The sequence below is a fragment of the Schistocerca gregaria genome, chromosome 7 (assembly GCF_023897955.1).
Source record: "Schistocerca gregaria isolate iqSchGreg1 chromosome 7, iqSchGreg1.2, whole genome shotgun sequence".
In the NCBI taxonomy this organism is placed as follows: Eukaryota; Metazoa; Arthropoda; class Insecta; order Orthoptera; family Acrididae; genus Schistocerca; species Schistocerca gregaria.
This window is the reverse complement of record NC_064926.1, coordinates 71,388,451-71,413,056: the sequence shown is the minus strand read 5'-3', so window position 1 is coordinate 71,413,056 and position 24,606 is coordinate 71,388,451.

The following is a 24,606-nucleotide window of genomic DNA, read 5'->3' as shown; positions in this document are numbered from 1 at the left end:
GTCAACAAAAAGTTTGTGACAATAGACGTAAATTAAAGGAAACTATCCATGTATTTTAATATGTCTGTCTACTGTTTTTTATCCACCGTGTTGTTTTTCTGTGCCTCTTTATGTACTGTTTTTATTATCTGTGGCTGAAGAGCGGCGCAGTTTTGCCGCTGCCGGCCTAGGCTTTCCTGTAAAGGTTTGAAAATGAAAATAAAGTAAGAAAAAAAGAGTTAAGTCAAGGAGAGTGGGTCCGAGCATGAGCCGAGTCAGTCTGTGATGAGATGTGCTTTCGATGTTGTCGTTGGCGGCATCATGTCAAGTGGCACGGCCCTATGCCCTGAGGACCAGTTGAGTTGGAGCAATGAAGAAGCATGGGCCGCTGCCGGAAAGTATTAAAGTTGTATTGACACGGCTGGCCAGTGGCGACCAGGATTTGCTAATACCTCGAGAGCTATGTGGATGGATGGCGTGTAAATTTCAAATGAAGAAGAAAAAACAAATCGCCAAGCTTTCGTGGTGGGTTCCTCCTTCTATATATAGTGAATATTATTGTCTACTTAAGTACTGTTGACTGTTGCAGTTTCTCATGCTAGGGGCCAGCAAAACATTCACTGCAGTGGTGGCGAGGCAAGTTATGTTCTGGAACGACCAGAAATTATGTTACTAAAGTGGTTAGAAATAGCGCCTCCTATTTGTAAGTTTGGATTTGTTGCTTAGTGGCACGCTGGAAGTAGCTGGATCACTTGAAAGTCATTTCTTAATTTAGTTATAGATTCAGAATTTTCTGGTTTTACGAATCAGTGGTAGTTGTTGTTTCTTAATAATTTCTTGTGTGTATGGAAGGCAAGTGGCCATGATAAATATTGGTCACATTGTCTCTTATGGTCAGATAGAGGCCGTGTGTATTTTGGTCTGTGGCCTTAGGGGCCGTGCTTATTGCATTAGTGACCTATTGAAGTGACATTAGGTTTCTATTGCAAATCAAAATTGCTATCTGAAGGTTGATTGTCACTTTAGGTACTGCACGTTTGATTTACGTGGTGTCAGCCATTCAGCAAAGGCAGGTGGACCGTAAGCCATTGGGTGTGGACTGACACGTCTTTTCAAGTAGTATTTAAATTTTTTTATCAAAGGAAACTAAGATCCTTAATTCTGTTCATTTTTTAACTTGTAATATGCATATATGGAGGTATTGCTTTTCTATATATATTTGTGTAACTTGTATATACTACAGTGTGTCTGCCGCTCATGTTTTCCTGTATTCAAAAACGTGTAGAGTGGTCGACGCGAGCAAACCTCACCCCGCGAGCTATCGGTGTGACGGAAATCTCAGGATTTGAACTCAGGGCTGTCTGGATCCCATTAACGGGCGATTTCTCTATTCCATTCAACGAGAGGATTGTTTTAGGCAGAAGATTTCCTATTGCCCAAAGTTAGGTATAAGTTCATCCTTTGGATCCTGTGTTTGTGAAATCGTAATAGATTAACGTTTGCTCGCGTCCGTCACATGTTCACCAAATTGACTTTTTGCCTTAAGCTTGCATAATGTCTAGAATCTTCCTGACGTTGATTGTAGTACAATTCTAAGTGTAAACAGAACAATTAATAGTACCCTTCAGGTCAGATGGCATCAAATTAATTTCACCTTTTCAGTAAGTGTAAAACTGAGTGAGAATGGCGACAGCCGACATTGTAAACATTTGATTATCTATTTCATCTATTATTTTGGTTGTTGTTACCGGCACGTAAAGGGGCCATTGGCACAAGCCTGGTGGCTAATATTGTAAATACTAATTGTGGATAGGGCCTTGATATGCAAATATTGTTAACTGATTATTACTGCTGACGAATTCATATATGTGTGTGTGTAATCAATAAAGAAGTATGGCAACTACAAACTGGTTGTGTTACTGGTATACAATGTTAGAGTGTGGAATCACCGCACCACTAGACTTAAGAAAAAGGATCAAGGAAAAGGAACGAGAAGAAAATGTAAAGAATTAAAATGATTCACAACGAGCTGTTGCTAATTTATTTCACGCCTATACAGACATTCCAAAGTGATCTGTTTATAGGGCACTTGAATATAGAAAACCACAACAATATCAAATATAATAATTCTCGTGCATGAGAAGACGTTGTAGTAAATATGTTGTGTGTAGCCGTATGTGATCTTACGATGTATAATTAACAGCACAAGTACACACACACACACACACACACACACACACACACACACACACACACACACACGAAAAAGATGGCGCTTAAGGTGAAGCCTGTTAGCGTAAAAAATGTCATCAGCTCTCTATTGCCAAAAAATACCGGGTGATCGAAAAGTCAGTATAAATTTAAGAACTGAATAAATCACGGAATAATGTAGATAGAGAGGTAAAAATTGACACACATGCTTGGAATGACATGGGGTTTTATTAGAACCAAAAAAATGCAAACGTTCAAAAAGTGTCCGACAGATGGCGCTTCATCTGATCAGAATAGCAAAAATTTGCATAACAAAGTAAGACAAAGCAAAGATGATGTTCTTTAAAGGAAATGCTCGATATGTCCACCATCATTCCTCAACAATAGCTGTAGTTGAGGAATAATGGTGAACAGCACTGTAAAGCATGTCCGGAGTTATGGTAGGCATTGGCGTCGGATGTCGTCTTTCAGCATCCCTAGAGATGTCGGTCGATCACCATACACTTGCGACTTCAGGTAACCAAAGCCAATAATCGCACAGACTGAGGTCTGGGAACCTGGGAGGCCAAGCATGACGAAAGTGGTGGCTGAGCACACGATCACCACCAAACGACGCGCGCAAGAGATCTTTCACGCGTCTAGCAATAAGGGGTGCAGCGCCATCCTGCATAAACATCGTAAGTTCCAGCACGTGTTTATCAGCCAGGCTGGGGATGATGTGATTGTGCAACATATCGGCGTACCTCTCACCCGTCACGGTAGCAGTTTTGCTGTCCAGCGCCATCTGTACGACATTTTGTGAACTGTGTTGTCAATTTTTACCCCTCTATCTACATTATTCCGTGGTTTATTAAGTTTTAAATTTATACTGACTTTTGATCACCCTTTATTTGGGATGAGTACCGCTTTCGGAAATTTGGGGGGGGGGGGGAGGGAGGGAAAGTTCCAAGAGCGAGGTGACCATGAGAAAAGGTGAGAAAAGGGCTTAATAACGAACGGAACGGTAACATTGTACGACACGGAGCGCAAAAGTCTGAAAAAGGGAACTTAAAGGGAAATGCACATGCTTAATCGCAGTATGCAGGCGTTCAACGAGGTGAAATTGAAATACATCAGGCTGTAGGTATCCTTGTTCTTCATCATAATTATGCAAATGATGTATTGAATGAGTAATATCACTGGCAGATTTTTGTTCTTGAGAACTTTGCGCATATGCAATGTAGGCTTAATTCTCAGGGAGCAAGTGTGATGATTGCTGACGTTACTCGTTCCTAATACATTTTACTGTACTGAAGCAGTGCAGTTAGAGAACGGCACGGCAGGGCTGTGACCAGGAGTGCAGTTAGCGCAAATCTGGAGGTAGGGTCAGCACCCTGGGAGAAACTGGTCGCTCGCAAGCCGTATAGGCGAGGGCCGTGGGGTCTTTCGCAGCGGTCTTTCAGGTGAACCGGCGATGTCTCTGTCTGATAGGCTTAACGTTTCCTCGAACTGGGACGGTGTGCTCCGCCCGCCGGCACATGCGCTTCCTGGAGGCCGCGTTATTTTCTACAGAGCATCTCGGAACTGCTATTGACTACCCGCAAAACGGCGGAGGCGTCCTGCATGCAGGCGTTAAAGGGTGCGACTGCGGACACCTCGCCAAGACAAGATCCCCTCGTAACGAGGGAAACGCAAGGACTGGCTTTGAATGGCTATTGGAATGCCACAGAATGGTAAGAAACCACATTTTCACTTTTCAAGCTTATAAGATAATTTGCAATTTTCTGCTTAAAATGATGTAAAATATATTGAAATTATTTTCACTTATCAAAACTGTATGAGTGCTCAGGAAAGTTACCCAAATTGTGTTTGTACTGAAACCATCTAAATTCCGAAAACGTTAGACATAGGATGCTATGGATTTCACTCTTCTGTTGTACAAACCTCACTCTTTCAGTTGGTACTACTATGTATAACGGATCTTTTACGTTGGGATAAATTTATTTTATTTTTTGTTAGATGTTTTCGTTACATAGATGAATAAATTGTAATTAGGAATAATTTAATTAAGTAGATTAGAGAAGATAAAGTCAAAGAGATGTTCATTGGGCGCACATTGTCGTAATGTAACGTCATTCTGTTGTTAAAACAAGTCGTTTGTGTTCCGTTCTGCTGTTCGCTCGTGCGCCTATCTGAAAGGAATTAATTCGGGGACTAGAATAAACTTTCACATAATAGTTACGATTCGATGTTCCGACAAAAGGGGTTAGCGTCAGTGTTAATTTGAACTGTGGGTGACAGGATTAGTTTTGAGAGATATGTGAAAACGGACGTAACGAAAGTTATTGGCGTATCATCCTTGAACGTGATTTTTTATTTAATTAACGATTGCGGGCTCATTAAAAGCTATTATCTCGTGATTAGGATCAATCCCTCTTTCCTCCTAGATTGCGATCATTCATTAACATTTACGTCATAAGAAAAAGGATTATTAAGAAAAGTCATATTAAATGACAATCACATGTTATTCCGTTAGTGTGGAACCGACGTAAATTCTCTGACATGAGATTGATATATAATTTGTGTTAAATACTGAACTGAGGTAGGAAGGAATTTGAAATTAGTGAACATTTGATACTGAGACTATAAAAGCAGAGGCGCTTAAAGTTTCTCTTCTCTAAAATGGCAAAATAGGTACGAACTTCAACTTAACAGTCGATCATATGTATTGCAAAGACATTAGTATTTCATACTTATTTTGACGACGTGCTGTTAAAACAAAGGAACGTTGAGTCTCTGTACGACTAATAAAATTAAATCTAAAAATATAATTAATAACGGCAAACTCCTCTTTAACAAACTGTATTGCGTGTCGTCATCGGGCAATAACTACTCAACCCTGGAGACTTGAGTGGTGAAATTAGAAGTCGGGCATATAAAACTAACTTAAAAATACATTCAAGCTACAGTGGAGTCGCCACAACACGACGTGGGCAGCTGTTTTAACAGTTCAGTTGCTGATTTGTATCCTGCCTCGGGCATGGATGTGTGTGATGTCCTTAGGTTAGTTAGGTTTAAGTAGTGCTACGTTCTAGGGGACTGATGACCACAGATGTTATGTCCCATTGTGCTCAGGGCCATTTGAACCATTTGTTTTATTTGTGAGTTGGTATTTTGTGTCTAGAGTTTCGTTTGCGCCTGTTTCGGAGTTTATTAGTCTTCTCGTTACTTCCAGCGCTGAGTCAGAGTGCTGCTTGCATGCCTAGCAGTTCGTAATTACTCAAAAAGCGTGCATCCAGCGGGTATTTATTTACAGACATCTTTAGTGTAGGTGATTCTGCTGGAGAGTATAGACATGTCTCCATAACAGTAGCATACTGGAGTTCCTCATCACCATGCAAATTCTATCCCAATGGGTGTTATGGAAGCAATTAAGCCAATATGTCGAGAGTTGTGGCATTCTGATCAACACAGAAAATGTCTCCATGATTGTAACCAGAATCAAAACGTAATGTTGAACAACCTCAAATGGACTCATGCGCCTAAGAATGTACTTGCTGGGATAAAAAAAAAAGACCTGAGGAGTCAGTGATCGTGTTATTTCATTCAATACACAAAAACGACCAACGTCATGGGACAGTTATCTGCGTATACACAGATAACGATAGTATCGCGTATACAAGGTATACACAAGCAGTGCATTTGCGGAGCTGTCATTTGTACTCAGAAGATTGGTGTGTAAAGGTATCCGCACGATCGGAGTTAACAGACTCTCAACGCGCAGTGGTAGTTGACGGTTCACGCATGGGACACTCCGTTTCGAAAATCGTTGGGAAAATCAGTGTTACTAAACTCACAGCGTCAAGAGCGTGTTGAGAATGTTAAATTTCAGGCGTTACCCTTCACCACGGACAAAGCAGTGGCCAATTGCCTTCACTTAACGACTGAGAGCAGCGGCGTTCACATAGAGTTGTCATTGCTAACAGACAAGCAACACTGCATGAAGTATCCGTAAAAATTAATGTGGAACGTACTGAAATGCCTAGGCTAGCAGGAAAGAGCGGATTAGGTTGTGGAAAGGGGCCAAAATGAGTTTCTATCAGATGCACTCAACATACAAACTTTATTTATCAACACACACTATTACAACAAGGATGCAAAACACTCAAAACTTTAATCGACGTCCTTTGATTAACTTTAGATCGGCTGAAGGCCACATTCAAAATCCAAGACACAAGACTTAAGCAAAATTGGAATACAAGGTTCTGCTGGAGGTTCCACCCAATAATATTTTCTAAATCTTCAATCTAATCGGCTGAATGCCTTAGCAATTTAATTTTAATAGAATTAAGCTGGAGGTCACATATTAAGCAATAAGAGGCGTTTCAATCAAAAGGACATAGGCCTTATCTTAAAACATTTCATGCAAATTGCGCTGAAGGCCCCATTCAAAAGCATAACAATCTCATACCTTAAGGGCAAGAGAAGAAGATTAATTTAAGAGACATTAAAACTCGGCTGAAGGCCGCTCACCAACAAATACTTTAACGACTTAAGCCCTAAAAAGAAGAGTTTCAATTTTAAAGGGTAGAAGGCTGTATCTTACAACATTTTACATAAAATAAATAGTAACAATCTCAGGCCTTAAGGGCAAGACAACGATATTAATTTGAGATATTGATACTCGGCTGAAGGCTGTATATCAACAAAATATGTTTAACGGCTTAAGGCCCAGAAAGAATTACAATCTAAAAGGCAGAAAGCCTTATCGTGAAACCTCTCCAGTAAAATTCGGCTGAAGGTCCCATATAAAATATAACAATCTCATGCCTTAAGGGCAAGATAAGAACATTAGTTTAAAAGATACTGATACTCGGCTGAAGGCCACACATCAAGCCAAGGAGCGGCGCTCAGAAGTTTCCAAGGGTAGACCTGGGATTGTGATACTAACGCCCGTTTAGGAGGCAGGCAGCCTGTCCAACGGCTTCATCTGGAGGCAAACCAACCGACAGACGGCCGACCAACCAATCAACCAAATTGAAAGTCCCCTTAGAAAAATTATACGTGACTGTGCTTAAACTGACACACAATATTTTTAACGCAACGTAATCTGACTTTCAAAAATCCCTACAAAAGAATGGCCCTGACTAACATTAACCAATACGTTTCACATATCACTTACCTCACAAAAATCTTGGTTACTCGAACTACTGCAAAACAGCGAGCACCACTACTGCCAGCTAAATAAAAGATTCAAACTACGGAAGGCACTAACTACTGATAGGTATAGTTAGCAAATGAAAGATTTTAATAGAGAACAAACAATGTATTTACCTTAATAGTCATAATATATATAGCAGTTCATGACATCCGTTCTTACAAATTTCAAAACTCCGCCATCTCTCTCCCCACATCCACCACTGCTGGCGGCTCACCTCCAACTGCGCAACGCTACGCGCTGTTAACAGCCGACTGCCCAACACTACAATGGCAGACAACAATGCAAACTAGCCACAGACTGCACACAGCACAGCCAGTGATTTTCATACAGAGCGCTACGTGGCGTTACCAATAAAAAAAAGAAAAACCTATACAGACTACTTACAAAATCAGTTCCGCTCCACGCAACCAGCAAAACGACCACAAGATTTCAATACACGACACACAGAATATTGGCGCCCTCAACGACCAACACCTCAGCTGTCGAACTACACGCCGTGCTGGACAGCAACAACACGACGAGGAAAACACACTGCCTAAAATTACGTCAATGATCATGGCAGGTAACCGGAACGTCAACGACCACGAGGCAAAAGATACCGCTGGTGGACTTCCATAACAGGGAAAGTTAAATTTCACAGGAAGACGGCTGGAATCTTAGCCGACTTAAATACACACACGTTATTGCTCGCGGGAATGTCCCAAAAGCGACAAAAATGGTTCAAATAGCTCTGAGCACTATGGGACTTAACTTTGAGGTCATCAGTCCCCTAGAACTTAGAACTATTTAAACCTAACTAAGGACATCACACACATCCATGACCGAGGCAGGATCCGAACCTGCGACCGTAGCGATCGCGCGGTTCCACAATGTAGCGCCTAGAACCGCTCGGCCACCGCTGCCGGCCAAAAGCAACAACCAGGATCAAATGAAGAAATGTAAACAGTGCATGTTCGATAATGAGTGAAGTGAGGACTCAACTTTCATGTCCAAGATCCGTGGGCGACGAACTTCGTAGCACTCGCAAACCGCACCTTACACTCCAATCGATTGAATTTTTGAGCATGACAGTGCACCATGTTACCAGGCCACAATTGTTCGGGATTGGTTTGAAGAACATTCTGGACAGTTCGAGCGAATGATTTGGACACCCAGATCGCCCATAATGAATCTCATTGAACATCAAAATTCTGCATTGACAACGTTTTCTCAACTATGGAAAACTATAGAGGCAGCATGACTCAACATTTCTGCAGGGAACTTCCAATAACTTGTTGAGTCCATGCCATGCGGAACTGCTGCAGTACCCCAGGGAAAAGGAGGTCCGACACGATGTTAGGAGGTATCCCATGACTTCGTCATATCAATGTAATGGACATCTGGTTAGATTAAAGATCAAGGAAAGGTTTGACATTGTTCGAATATAAGCACTGTTCCGGCGTATCGAGAAGCGCTAGCACGAAGGTGAAGAACACAAGCTTAAGAGAAGGCAGTCAGACATCAGCCAATAGCCCACTGACTAGGACCGCACCACGGCAGGAGCGGCCTTTACAAGAAGCCTGCCGCCCTTTGCCGCACAGTGCTACGCCGGCACTAGGAAACCACTACGTTAACAGTTATTAGTAATCCATACCCATTGCTTGTATGGACACAGTATATAGAGAAAGACACTGTTTGCCTGTGGCCCCTATCTTGCGACACGTTCTTAATAGAAAGTATTGTCTATCTTCTTTATTGTAATAGAAACTATTGCTATGATTTGCTTGAATTGTTGTATAGCATTCCGAGAATGCAGCATCCTTTAGGTACCCTATACAAGACGCATGGGCAGGACCGCAAACTGACGACGAGGACTTGCAAACAAACCCAGCGCCTGTCGGCCACGGAATTTGTTTGCTGCCGCTTTCATTATCTCTTGTCTTTGTGGTGTCACCGCCAGACATCACACTTGCTAGGTGGTAGCCTTTAAATCGGCCTCGGTCCGTTAGTATACGTCGGACCCGCGTGTCGCCACTATCAGTGATTGCAGGCCGAGCGCCACCACACGGCAGGTCTAGTCTAGTTAGACTCCTTGGCACTCGCCCCAGTTGTACAGCCGACTTTGCTAGCGATGGTTCACTGTCTACATACGCTCTCATTTGCAGAGACGCCAGTTTAGCATAGCCTTCAGCTATGTCATTTGCTGCGACCTAGCAAGGCGCCATATTCAGTTACTATTTCTTCTGAACAGATAATATTGTGATTCATGTACCGTCAAGAGCGACGTTCATCATTAATGGATTAAATTTAAGTATCAAACTAATTACGTCCGCTTTCTGAATTCTAATTCCTTGTCATGTTACTGACCTCACGTCAGTATAGTCCTTCCCTCCTCACGCCAGCCTGCGTGAGCTAAACGCGTGCATTTCGGCCTCCTCTCGTAACACGGTGATGGCTCTTATGCACGGGCGCTTATTTTCTTCAACAGTTCCTTGTCGTTTTTGCTAATCAGTGTTTTCAGGTGGGCGTTGCAGAGAATTTCTTTGCTCTTGTACATATTGTACTTGCTTTCATTGTCTGTTTGTTGCATCTGTCTCTTCCAAAGTGCCCACCCCTCTTATCACGCCCGCTGCTCAGGCTCCACAGCCGCAAGCGTTAGACGCCACACAGCTAATGCTGATGTTTCAGCTCCAGACACAGCAGATATCTACTCTACTCAACACGGTGCAGCAGCCACTGGCCAACGCTGGGCGCCCAACGGAACAGGCACCACTTACAGCAACACCAACACCTATACCGCCTTTTCGACTGTTTAGTGAACAAGACGAGGAATGGCTCGAGTGGTTGTCCCCGTTTGAGGCTCACCTCCGCCCTCACAACGTACCAGGTACTGAGAAAAGACATTATTTTTATCCACATTAGGCAGTGTAGTGTTCTGCCTCATCACCAAGTTATTTCCTAACTCCACTCCGAGTGAAGTTAATTATGACGAAATTATCGAGTCACTGACTACTATGACCAACAAGGAAATGTGATAGCAGCTAGGTATCAATTGTTTAATTGCAAAAAACAGTCAGAAAAAACGTATAGCGAGTGGGTAACAGATTTGCAGGAGATGACAAGGAAATGCCAATTCAAATGTGTTTGTGGTGCTTTATATTCAGATGTTATGTTGTGTGATGCGATCGTGTACAATCTACCTTATATCAAAATCAGAGAACAAATTCCGAAACAGTGGAATCCACCAATTCAGCACGTAGTGCATATACTAGATCAGCCGATTCAGATGTCTTATCGGCTCATAAATTTGACGGCCAGCTATTTGTCGAGTTCAGTCCCTTATTTGCGATCGGTCCTTTCAGCGGCAGCAGCAGCTCGCCACGAGGAGTAAACAACCTTACACGCCACGTAAGCAGGACGCTAAGCAGAGAGCTACACAGGCGAATAGAATTAAATCTTGCCCTCGGTGTTATTCAGGGTACAAATGCAAAGACTGCCCCTCCCGACAAGCTCAGTGTTATGCTTGTGATAGCAAAGGATATGTACAATGGTCCAATGGCTCTAAGCATTATGGGACTTAACATCTGAGGTCATCAGTCCCATACAGAACTTGTAAGTAGGCTGTTTAGGTTTTTATGTTGGTAACGCCACGTAGCGCTCTGTATGAAAATCACTGACTATGCTGTGTGCAGTCTGTGACTGGTTGGCATTGTTGGAATATTTCTGTTGTAGTGTTGGGCAGTTGGATGTGAACCGCGCACAGCGTTGTGTAGTTGGAAGTGAGCCGCCAGCAGTGGTGGATGTGGGGAGAGAGATGGCAGAGTTTTGAGAGCGGACGATCTGGACGTGTTTCCGTCAGAAAAACGAAATTTGTAAGACTGGATGTCATGAACTCATATATATATATATATAATGAGTTTTGAACACTATTAAGGTAAATACATTGTTTGTTCTCCATCAAAATCTTTCATTTGCTAACTATGCCTATCAGTAGTTAGTGCCTTCAGTAGTTAGAATCTTTTATTTATCTGGCTGTAATGGCGCACGCTGTACTGCAGTAGTTTGAGGAATGAAGGTTTTTGTGAGGTAAGTGATCCATGAAAGGTATAGGTTAATGTTAGTCAGGGCCATTCTTTTATAGGGATTATTGAAAGTCAGATTGCGTCGCACCACACACAAAAAAAAGTGTCACTTTAGTGTTGATCAGAATATGTAGAGAGAGAAATGTCTGAGTACGTTCAGTTTTGCTCGGCTGTTTGAAAATCAAATAACGTAAAAGGTTAACCAGCACAGTCATTCTTAATTTTTCGAAGGGGACGTTTCAAACTGCTTTAACTAACTAACCTAAGGACATCACACACATCCATGCCCGAGGTAGGATTCGAACATCCGACCGTATCATAAGCACGGTTCCCGACTGGAGCGCCTAGAACCACAGAGCGCCTAGGCCACAGCGGCCGGCGGACATGTACAATCTGTATGTTTGCAACGGAACAAACATAAGAATTCGGCCCACTCACAAAAAACTAGTCACAAGGCTTATGTCATTAATGCAGTATTTTCAAAGCCTGCAACAGGCATTCGCAAAACTGGCACATGAGCAGTTTCTTCAGTGATACACCAGTTGAACAAACTTTTTGTTCCATTATTTCTTTGTGGGAAATGTGGGAAATTTCAGTTACACACGGTTGCCTTTGTCACATTGCTAAATCGTCACACATATGAACTATTAAGCTCCCCACACCTGCTTGAAACAAGCACGCAACTGACAGCTTATAATGGTCAAAACATTCCCATTCCCGGAACATGTACTTTGCCTGATATGTATCGCTCGAATACGCGAACAGTGACTTTTACAGTGCTCAAATTACGCGATTGTGAGAAATTTTTGGTCTTGCTTCTTTTGATTTGTTTGGCATTTACATTCAGGACAATGCTGTTAGTGTCTGCATTCCATACAAAAGACATTGTAGCTAATTTGCTAAAAAAAATACTGGAAATCTTTTCTGAAGGTTTAGGCAAAGCTAACAATTTTGTTGCACATATTACGCTGAAAGACAATGCTCATCCGAAATATTGCCAGGCCAGAACTGTTCCCATTGCATCATGGGACAAAGTCGCCGCTGAACTTAAAAAATACCAAGATAGAGGAGTTATTGAGCCCATTTCAGCTATTACCAAAATCCTTATTAGCTAGTTCAGAAATATGGTAGGTGCGAAAAGCAATAATGTCTCTGTCCACAAAACTTTGAAGTCCAGGAACATTTGGTACTCCTGTACCACCACGAACAATGGCTACGGTGAACCATCCGTTACCATGACCAAATGAATCATTTATATCGAAACTAAAATTAAGTCTGCAACTGACGAAAACAGCAGGACCATCCAGCAGGGCTTGAGCAGCGCAGACTTAACTGGAATACGATTCTTCTTGTCTCCAGCTGTTGTAGCGAATTCGATGTTCTCGATGGTCTTGTAGACAGAGACATTATTGTTTTTCGCACCTACCATATTTCTGAACTAGCTAATAAGGATTTTGGTAAATCAGCATATGTCTCTCCTTCTTCTTTGTCTTTATATACACGTAACAGGAGGAAAATATCTGTCAATGAGTCTGTTTTTATATGGGTTAAAGGAAAAGGTGTATGTGAATATGTAAAGTTTGTTGGTCCTTCAAGACAGACAGTCTACAAGACCATCGAGAACATCGAATTCGCTACAACAGCTGGAGACAAGAAGAATCGTATTTCCGTTAAGTCAGTCGCTGCTCAAGCCCTGCTGGATGGTCCTGCTGTTTTAGTCAGTTTAGTTAGTCAGTTTAGTTTAGATATAAATGATTCATTTGGTCATGGTAACGGATGGTTCACCGTTCAGATCGCGTTCGTCTCTGTGTTGATTTTAAGTCTATTGTCAACCCACAAACTGTCATTGATACTTATCGATTGTCACGCCCAGAGCAGCTCATGGACAGATTAGGCGCTGGAGCTGCTTTTCAAAAATTGATTTGCACGACGCATATCTTCAAATACCGCTCGATGAAGAATCTCAAAAAGTGTGTGTAGTAAATATTCATTTGGGCTTGTTTAAATATTAGCGATAGCCTTTTGGTAGTGCTTCCACACCCGCCATTTTCCAACGGTATTTGGAACAGCGGACTGCCCAAGTACCAAACTATTCAAACTATTTGCACAATATTGTAGTAACAGGTTGCACACCTGAAGAACATGTTATAAATTTACGTCCTTTGTTTCTTGTGTTATCTGAGGCAGGACTAAAGTGTAGACAGGACAAGTGTGATGGTCATGTCACAAAGAGTCAAGGTGTACATCTTCTTGAGTCGAATTTGTTAGCCATACAAGGTTTGCCAGTTCCTCGCAATATCACAGAATTGCAGTCAGTTTTAGGGAAAATGAACCATTACATTAGGTTCATACCGAATGTTGCGCAAATAGCGGCGCCATTGCATCGCATGCGTATCTATAATGTCGCCTTTCTTTGGAGAGATGAGTTCCAAGAAACTTTTCAAAAACTTAACGATGTGTTGCTCAGTGATCGATGCTTAGTTCAATTTGATCCTGAAAACCCAGTTGTGTTGCAAGCTGGTGCATTGCGTTCGCACAGAATTGGTGATAGAGACAGGCCTACTGCTTTCGCATCGAAAATGTTGTCGAAAGCTCAGTGTAACTATTCACAAATTGAGAAAGAGGCATTGGCTATTGTATATGCTGTCACCAAATTCCACCACTATTTGTATGGCAGAAAATTATACTCAGCAACGGATCACAAGGCTTTGAAGTCCTTGTTTCATGCGGCGACATCGGTTCCAGTACGGACTGCCCAAAAACTGCACAGATGGACTTTGTTGTTGTCTCAATACCAGAACGAGGCTGTGAGTGGTCCGACAGCTGAACATCATAATGCGGAAGCACTTTCACGCCTTCCGACTGGCCCTGATACAGACTTTTACGCTTCTGCTACATCCTGTTGTTGTACTGATGCTCAGGATTCTGAATTGCTTCAATCATTTCCAATGAACTACAGAACGATTGCACAGGCCACGGAAGCTGGTCCAGATTTGAACATTTTGCCAAAGCACATTCGCCCATCTTGGCCTCACTCACTGAATAGCATAGAGAATAGCATAAAGAACTCTGTAGTGCGCCGATGCTTTGCCCGTCAGCAAAGACTCGCTGTACAGAAAGGTGTGATTCTTGGTCAAAACGAGTGGAAAGTCACGTGTGTTGTTCCCTAAAGCTTTGCAAAAAGAAGTGTTGCATTTATTTCATGAAGGACACTGGGGGATTGTCCGTACGAAAGAGTCAGCGCGTCGACACTGTACTTAGCAGGGTATGGACACCCAAATAGAAGAGATGACGTCACAGTGTCATGCATTTGCGGCAAATCGGTCCGCTCCGCCACAAAATTTCTCTGGCTGGCCTAAGTCGCAATCACCATGGCAACGTGTGCACACAGACTTTTCGGGACTTTTTGGAACAGTCGCTGGTTGTATGTGGTTGCCTCATATAGCACGTTTCGTTTTGCTGTGGTAATGAACTCGACAAATGGCTTGGTTCAAATGGCTCTGAGCACTATGCGACTTAACTTCTGAGGTCATCAGTCGCCCAGAACTTAGAACTAATTAAACCTAACTAACCTAAGGACATCCCACACACCCATGCCCGAGGCAGGATTCGAACCTGCGACCGTAGCGGTCGCTCGGCTCCAGACTGTAGCGCCTAGAACCGCTCGGCCACTCCGGCCGGCAGCAGTACTGCTGGCAGCCGAAATGTTCTGGTTGTTTGAGTCCACAGAGCATAAAAGATCTTAGTGTGATCCAAACAATTTAATTCTAGGTTATTTTAAGAAGTGGGCCACCTGTTGGCAGTCTCGCCAATTTTAATCTCGTCAGCCTGAGATTACTGCAGGTCCTGGCAATGCCTGGAAGGTAATTGGCGTGTTTCCGTGTTTAATGAGCGCACAGACCTGATGGGATAATTATGAGTATAAGCAACTGTTTGTGCACTCATGTTCAGAAAAGAAAATAGAACACCTTGAATCACTACCGAAAGGACGTCCATATTAACAGGACATGAACATCAGTATGTTCTGCAGAAACGATCAGTATTTCAGTCACGTAGCACAACTCAGGTGTTGTTCAAAAAATGGTTCAAATGGCTCTGAGCACTATGGGACTTAACATCTGAGGTCATCAGTCACCTAGAACGTAGAATTGCTTGAACCTAACTAATATAAGGACATCACACACATCCATGCCCGAAACAGGATTCGAACCTGCGACCGTAGCGGTCGCGCGGTTCCAGACTGAACGGCTAGAACCGCTCGACAACAACGGCCGGCACTCAAGTGTTGTCCTCTATTTTTTGCCTAGAAGGTTTATCGGAAGTAATAATGTCAGACAACGGACCTCAGATCACGTCAAATGAATTTGAAACATTCTGTGAACGCAATGGTATAGAGCATCTAACTAGTGCACCGTTCCATCCACAGTCAAAAGGGGAAGAATCTTCAAGCAGCATATGGCCAAACTTGGCTGCGCACGCGCCAGGGATCAAGCATTGCAACTGTTTCTCGGCTCATTAAGTTCGCACCCACGAGATGGAACATCGTCGGTGGAACTGCTTCACGGCCGCCGCCATCTGACACTGCTCTACCTGCTGTACCCTCCTCAGCATCCGGAAGGCCGCGATTATCGCTTCGCGCCGCATGATATTGTCTTTTACAGGGTTTTTAACGGCACCAGACGGTAGGCGCAAGACGAAATAGACCGTAGCGCTTGCACGTATCTTATTTCAGGTCCAAGTGGCTTACAGCGCCGACATCAGAATCAACTTGGCCTCTGCCATGTACACGATGATCTCGCTGTGCCCCAGACCACGGCAATGCGGGACGACCCCATGGAGACGGAGCCTCCGCCTCCTCCCCCTCCTCTCGTCCTACCGACGGAGCAGGAACCGCCCACACCGCAGCAGTCGCCGCCTTCTTCATCTGGTTCCTGGCATCAAGAAGTGGACGCGTACCCTTCTGGTCGTTGTCCGGGGGACGTTTCCGCCAGGGCGCAGGCCGGATGGCGGGGTTAGACCGGAAGCATGACGTCCCCTGCGCCCACCCTTCTGCCCCTCCCCTACAAGACGACGGTCAGTCGCCTTGGGGGGCGGGGGGCAGAGGTATGTTCCGGCGTACCGACGAGCGCCGGCACGAAAATGAAGAACACAAGAGCAGAGAAGGCTGTGAGACAACGTCAGCCGATAGTACGCTGACCAGCACCGCACAACGACAGGCTCAACCTCTACAAGAAGAGAATATAAGCGTTGCTCCTGCCAGCCTTCGCCGCACAGTGGTAGACCGACACTAGGAGACGACTACGGTAACATTAGTGATCCACGCCCATTGCTTGTATGTACATAGTATATAGAGAAAGACACTATTTGCCTGTCGCCCACCGCATGCGACACTTTCTTGTAATACGAAGTTAAGTATTGTATATGATTTTTGTTGTACTAAAAACTATTAGTATGATACCCTTGAATTGTTGTATAGCATTCCGAGAACGCAGCATCCTTCGGGCACAGCCACTGCATCACTTCGATGATGTTCTCCATTAGTGATCTTCAAGCAAATTTGCAACAAAATTATCATCTTCATCTTCTGAAACATCTACAATAGGGAGGGCACCACCACAACTACACTTCTAAATAATGGTGTGTTTGCACAAGACATGCAACAGTGTCCATATTTCTTAATATGAGGTGGAGAAATTGCCCAAAAACAATAATAAGGGCTTTTGCTTATTACATGAACCTTAATATTTGGGTGGTGCGGTAGCGTTCTCGTTTCCAGGGTTCGATTCCCGGCGGCGTCAGGGATTTTCTGTGACTCGTTATGACTGGGTGTTGTGTGATGTCCTTAGGTTTAAGTAGTTCTAAGTTCTAGGGGACTGATGACCATATATGTTAAGTCCCATAGTGCTCAGAGCCATTTGAACCATTTTTTTAATATTTGGAAGAATAGATTGTAATGGCTTTGCCAATTTCGTGTTAATTTAGACAAGCATAATTCACAAATTGTCCAAACACATTCTTTGAATGGAATTTCAATAAACTGCACAGTAATTTTGAATCTGCTTTGCCAAAATGTGCTTTGCGGAAAACTGCACATAGCAAGTAAGCACATTTTTGGCCATGGAACTGGTGTATTAAGTCTAGTTTTTCGCCTGCTTGAAGAGCATCATTAATTATTTCGCTAATCATAGGTACATTGACCCTCTCGTTAAAAATATAACTATCTGGTAACCGATATGCGTCCAACATAAATTTCAGTTTGTCATAACGAAAATTTAACAAAATATCGTCTTCAGTAGTATGTGGTAAACCAAGATCTAATGCATCGATTGCATTATTAAGGTTTCCACAAATGACACTACGTGCAGGTTTATACAAAGATTCCGTTATGAAGAAGTATACTCACTGTAGTGGTTTCCTCTGTTAGCGATGATACAGCAACTGCAGAAGCTGAGCTCATGATGCACGGACCTACAATTTCGATGATGTTGCTAAGGCGAGTTTTTTTATTATTTCTGCTTGTGCTACGCTCGTGCCAACTTTTTCCTGGCGTGGGTGCTTGCCCAGATAGTGTCCTAAAAGGACAACTATTTCAGCGGGAAAGTGACGCCGCCATGCTAATTTTTGGATCCCACAAACATTATCAAATATCTTCAGATTCTCGACTAATTGTGAGTAAGAAGGCTCAGTATGCAGATGAATTTAATAAAAAGAAAGTAAGGAAAGCAAGAAGAATACTTCTAGGTGAGGTAAAGGAACCAGAAGATGATCCTGATTAGATTTATGGACACTTTTCATAATAAAATAATACTTGTTGATTTTATAATAAATTACTTTAATCGCATTTTCTAGCATTGGAAATTTTATGTGTATCTTTATCTTACAAATCACTAAACCAAGGACTTTCGAATTTTCAGAAATGCTATAAATATTTAGAAGGGCCACTCAATTAGAATCTTGACAGTAACTAGGCTATTCTCTGAATCAGGAAATTTATATGAAATTTTCCGCAATTAAAATGGTTAAGGATCATCGATATTATTACAACAAAAATAAAAACATTGAATCTAGTTCAGTGAATTGACAATTCTTGCCGAAAACAGCTATAAAAATTTCGACCTTTCTTATGTAATAGTTACAGAGAGAAGAGATATATTAAGACAGAAAATTTAACATTGTCGAGATAGGTCGTTTCAACTCTCTGAAGTAGTGCTGGAGGGAATTGATACCATGAATCCTGCAGGGCTGTCTAAAAATCCGTAATAGTGTGAAAGGGTGGAGAGCTCTTCTGAACAGCATGTTGCAAGGCATCCCAGAAGTCGTCAATAATGTTCATGTCTGGGGAGTTTGGCAGTCAGCTAAAGTGTTTAAACTCAGAGGCGTGTTCCTGGAGCCACTCTGTAGCAATGCTGAATGTGTGGGGTGTATTGTCCTGCTGGAATTGCCCAAGTCTACAGGCATGCAAAAGGGACATAAATGGACCCAGGTGATCAGACGAGATGCTTACGTACGTGTCACTTGTCAGAGTCGTACCTAGACGATCAGGGGTGCCATATCACTCCAACTGCACACGCCCCACACCATTACAGAGTCTCCAACACCTCGAATAGTTCCCTGCTGGCAGGCAGGATCCATTGATTCATGAGGTTGTCTCACATCCGTACACGCCCATCCGCTCTATACAATTTAAAACGACACTCGTCCGACCAGGAAGTATATTTCAAGTCAACAACAGCCAAATTTTAGTGTTGATGGGCCTGGGCGATGCGTAAGGCATTTTGTCGCTCTGTCATCGAGGGTACACGAGTGGATCTTCGGTTCCGAAAGCCCATATCGAGGATGTTTCGTCGAATGTTTCGCACGCTTATACTTGTTGATGGCTCAGCACTGAAATCTGCTGAATGTTTGCACTTCTGTCACATTGAACGATTCTCTTCAGTCGTCGTTGATCCTGTTCTTGCTGAATCTTTTTCCGGCCTCATTGATCTCGGGGATTGGATTTTTTACCGGATTCCCTACATTAACGTGTACTCATGAAATGGTAGTACAGAAAAATCCCCACTTCATCGGTGCCTGGAGATACAGTACCCCATAGCTTGTGCGCCGACTAAAACACCACGTTCAAACTCTCTGAAATATTGATAACGTGCCATTGTAGTAGCAGTAACAGATATAACAACTGCGTCTTGTATAGACGTTGCCGACCGCCGCTCGCTGGTCTGATTGCTTAGATACCTCTGTATTTGAATACGGATCCCTATACCAGGCTTTTTTAGCGTTTCAGTGTATTCGTTTCAGCTTACAGCTACTGTTCTAATACCACGGTCACTCTTCCCTTCCGTTTCCTTGCGCTTAAATCATTATCATATGTTTGAATCTTAGAGATGTGATTCGCATATCGAGAGGGGAGAGAGAGTATACATCAAGGGCTCATTAAGGGAAGTGTTGTCTCGGCCCCAGTGGCGTCTTCCAAAATGGCAAGAAGATTATACTTTCTGGACAGACGAATATAGGGTGAAATCAGCAGCAGTAGACAGCAGTATAACGGGAATAGAAACAGTGAGGTAGGTCGAATAGTGTTATCATCAGAACCGACATCAAACAAAGACCAGAAACAGTAATTTAAGTATACATGCGGACGTCACAAGCACAAGACAAAAAGATAGTGGAAGTATATGAGGTCATCGGACGACTAATTCAGTGTCTATGGGGAGATGGTAACTTAATAAATCGTGGGAGATTGGAAGCTGTTGAAGGACAAGAAACTGAAGCTAGTGTTACGAGGGAACTTGAGCTCGGTATAGGAATGAGGGAGGAGAAGGACTAATAGAGTTCTGCAGTAAACTTCAGCTAGTAGTAGAGCATATACTGTTCAAAAACCACAAGAGCTGCAGGTGTGCGTGGAAAAGGCCAGGAGACGCTGGAAGAATCCAGCTGGAATTCATCATAGCCAGACAAGAGATTCCAAAATCAAATATTGGTCTTAAGGTATATTCAACGGGAGATATAGATAAAATCAAAGTTTAATAATGATGAATAGTAGACTGAACTTCAGGAGATCGTCAGGAAGAATCACTGTGGAAAGAAGTGGGATACTGAAAAATTGAAGGATGATTATATATGTTTGAATTGCTCTAAGCTGAGACAATGTGTATCACAGTAGGCAGGTTAGTTGAAGAGTACTGAACATCCTCAAAAAGGATAACAACAGAAGCTGAACATGCAAATATAGTTATCAGGAAAGTAACAGTAAAGAAACCTGGGGAATAGCCGGAATTAATTAATCAAAGAAAGATGCAAATATAACAATGATCAGGAAAAGACAGTAATACATAAATATAGATTATTTACGAATGAAGTAAATAGGAAGCGCAAGGAAACTAAGGTGAAGTGGCTGTAGAGAAAATGTGATGAAATCGAAAATAACGGTCGTCAGAAGGACAAATTCAATATACAGACAAGTCAGAACAACCTTCCCTGACATTAAAAGCACCTCTGCAAATATTTACAGTGTGGTAGTAATACCGCTGTTAAATGGGCAGGAGAGAGCGGATAAGTGGAAAGAATACACCTAGTGCTATTACGAGGAGACGGAACTGTTGACGTAATAGAACAAGAAAGGGAAGTCGATTTGGAAGACATACGGGATCCAGTATTACAATCAGATCTTGACAGAGCTTTGGAATACTTGCAGTCAATTAAACCAAAGGCACAGATAACATATCTTCGGAATTTTTAAAATCATTGCAGGGCCTGGCAAACAACGACTACTGAAATTACTGTGTAGAACCTGTGAGACTGGAGTCACACCATCACACTTTAGGAAAACATCAACTACATAATTCACAAGATGGTAAGTTGCATATAAATGAGGATTGTCGTACAACTAGCCTAACAGCTCATGCATCCCTGCTGTTGACAATAACAATATACAGGAATATGCGAAAGAAAATTTAAGATCTTTCAGATGACGATCAGTTTAATTTGAGGAAAGGTAGGGACAGCAGAGAAGCATTTCTGACGTTGTGCTTGATAATGGAGACAAGACTTAAGGAAAATCCAGGCACCTTCATAGAGCTGGTGGTATTAGAAAAAGAGTTCGATGGCTTAAAATGGTGCAAGATGTCCTAAGTTCTCAGAAAAAGGTGTAAGTTATAGGAAAAGACTGCTAATCCGCAATATGTATACGAACCAAGAATGAATAATAAGAATGGAAGACCAAGGACAAAGTGTTCAGATTAAAAAGTTGTAAGACAGGGTTGCAGCCCTTATCTTCCAAAGAATGGATAATGGGAATAAAAGAAAGGCTCAGGATTGGGATTAAAATTCACTGTGAAAGAATATCAACGGTAAGATTCGTTGATGACATTGCCATCGTCAGTAAAAGCGAAGAATAATTGTAGGAACCACAGAATAGAATGAGAAGTGTACTGATCACAGTAAATGTTTTGAGAGTAAAGAAGAAAGTAATGAGAAGTGAAACAAATTAGATTAATGATAAAAATTTAGCATCAAAATTGCGCATCAGGAAGGAATTCTGCTACTTTAGAAGCAAACCAATTTATGAAGGAAAAAAGCAATGAGGATAAAATAAACAGACTAAGATAGATAAAAGGGCGTTCCTGGTCAAAATTCGTCTAACAGTATCAAACATCGGCCATAATTTCGGGAAGAAATTTGTGAGAATGTACCTTTCGATCATGATTCTGCTACTCAGAAAGCAAAATAATGTAAGACGGACGAATCCAAGAGAACAAAAGAGCTGCGTATTGTAGGCAGAAAGGGGTACACTGGTCAAAATAAGCCTACTAGTATCAAACATCGGCCATAATTTCAGGAACAAATTTCTGAGAATGTACCACTTGAGCACAGGATTGCAAGGAAATGAATCACCGACTCTGGGGCAACAGGAGGAGGAGACAGTCGAAGAGTTTAAAATGTTGTGCTGTATAATGATGTTCAAAATTAGGTGGAATGATATGGAATGGGGAGGATCTCTGCAGGATCGGCAAGAACAGAAATAGGTGGGAAACACTCACAAGAAGAAGGGACGTGATAATAGGACATGTGTGAAAACCTCAGGGAATAACTTCCATGGCACTAGAATGAGCTGTGTAGGGTAATACCGTTGGGAAAGGCAGAGATTGGAATTTGTTCAAGAAATAATTGAGGACATTGGGTGTCACTGTTTCTTTGAGATGAAAAGGTTGCCACAGGACTGGAAAATTCCTCCTCCCCACCCCCTCCCAAAAAAATACACAGTTTCTTTTACTGGCAGAGGACCTCTTATAGAGCCATCTCCTGATGACAACTGATTAACTAGTTCTGTATACAATAACAGGAAAGTAGCGTTACCGACTAGGAAGTTTTATAACCATTCCAAGTCTCCAAATTCTAGGTGTACAGTAATTTTCCACCACGGATCGCTACAGACTCTAACACAAAATGCATGACATTGGCGGGTATAATAAAACAGTTGCGAATGCTTGACTGGGCACGGATAACATATTTAAACGAGATGCCTTATATAACATTCCCCTCCCCTCTCCACGAGTTCACTGATACCCATAAGAAAATCATAATCTCTTTATTAAAAATTAAAATTATTACAAAAGTACTTAAAACTTCATTTAATCATGCTGACGAAGTTGGAATGGGAATGGATAATATACAGGTACCATTCGTGTAAAAGAACTGACAAGCAGTAAAAAAAAAAAAAAAAAAAAAAAAAAAAAAGTGAGAAATAGGGGAACGGAATTAAAGTTTAAGGAAAAGAAATAACAACTTTAAGGTTTGGCGGCGATATTGAGACTCTGTCATAGATTCAAACAGTTTAGAAATCAGGCGAACATAACAGGCGGTGCCTTGATAAGAGGTTATAACATGAACTTCAATGAAAGTGAAGTAAAGGCGGTGGCGCGGTTGGCTTTGCTGGCTAACGCACGGCTTTCCGGGCGGAAAGGAGCGCCTAGTCCCCGGCACGAATCCGCCCGGAGGATTTATGTCGACATCCGGTGAACCGGCCAGTCTGTGGATGGTTTTTAGGCGGTTTTCCATCTGCCTCGGCGAATGCGGGCTGGTTCCCCTCATTCCGCCTCGGTTGCATTATGTCGGCGATTGCTCCGCAAACAAGTTCTCCACGTATGCGTGTACCACCATTACTCTACCACGCAAACATAGGGGTTACACTCGTCTGGTGTGAGACGTTCCCTGGGGGGGTCCTCCAGGGGCCGAACCGCACAATAACCCTGGGTTCGGTGTGGGACGGCGGAGGGGTGATGTGGACTGCGGTAGTCGTCGTGGGGTTGTGGACCACTGCGGCTGCGGCGGGAACGGATCCTGTCCGTCGTTTCTAGGTCCCCGGTTAACATACAATACAAGGGCGGTGGAGTGTAGTCGAATTAAATCGGGTGGCTCTGAGGGAGTTAGATAAGACACGGAAATTACTAGAAGAAATTATCTATTGGGCAGTAAAATAAGTGACCATGGTGAAAGTGCAGGAGGTTTAAAATGCAATGTGGCAATAGTGGAAACAACGTTTGTGAAAAAGACAAATTACATAACACGTTATATAAATGTAAATGTTAGGAACTCACTGAAGTATAGCCTTGTATGTCAACGAAAAGATTACAGACCAAACGAGATGAGAAGCTTTAAACTGTCCTGTAACAGAATAATGCTGAAGATTAGATGAGTGGGTCGAATAAGTAATGAAAAAGTACCGAACCAAGCTGGGAAGGAGAGAAGAAGTAAATAGCATAAATAGACTACAAAAAGAGATTGGTTGATGGTCCTCATTTTGAGGCAGTAAACGCAACAAATGGAGACCAAGGTTTGACTACGGCCAGCGGATTCAAGTAGATTTGTAGATATGAAGTGGTTAGCAAGGGATGGACTGGAAAAAAGTAACAATAACAACTTCATAATTTTTATTTATCAGCTTTGTATTAAAGATCTGTATTGCTGATAGGCAGGAACACTGACATAAAATCTGGCCACCAGTCAGCCACCACAGAGATTTGCTCACTAAAGACAGCAATAAAATTAATTGTCCTTCAGAATCCTAAATACGGCCATTGCACTAACTGGCAACACTGAAAGAAGGAAATTTCTATGGAAACGGTTATCCTCGACTCAGGCCCATCTGGCACTGAAGCT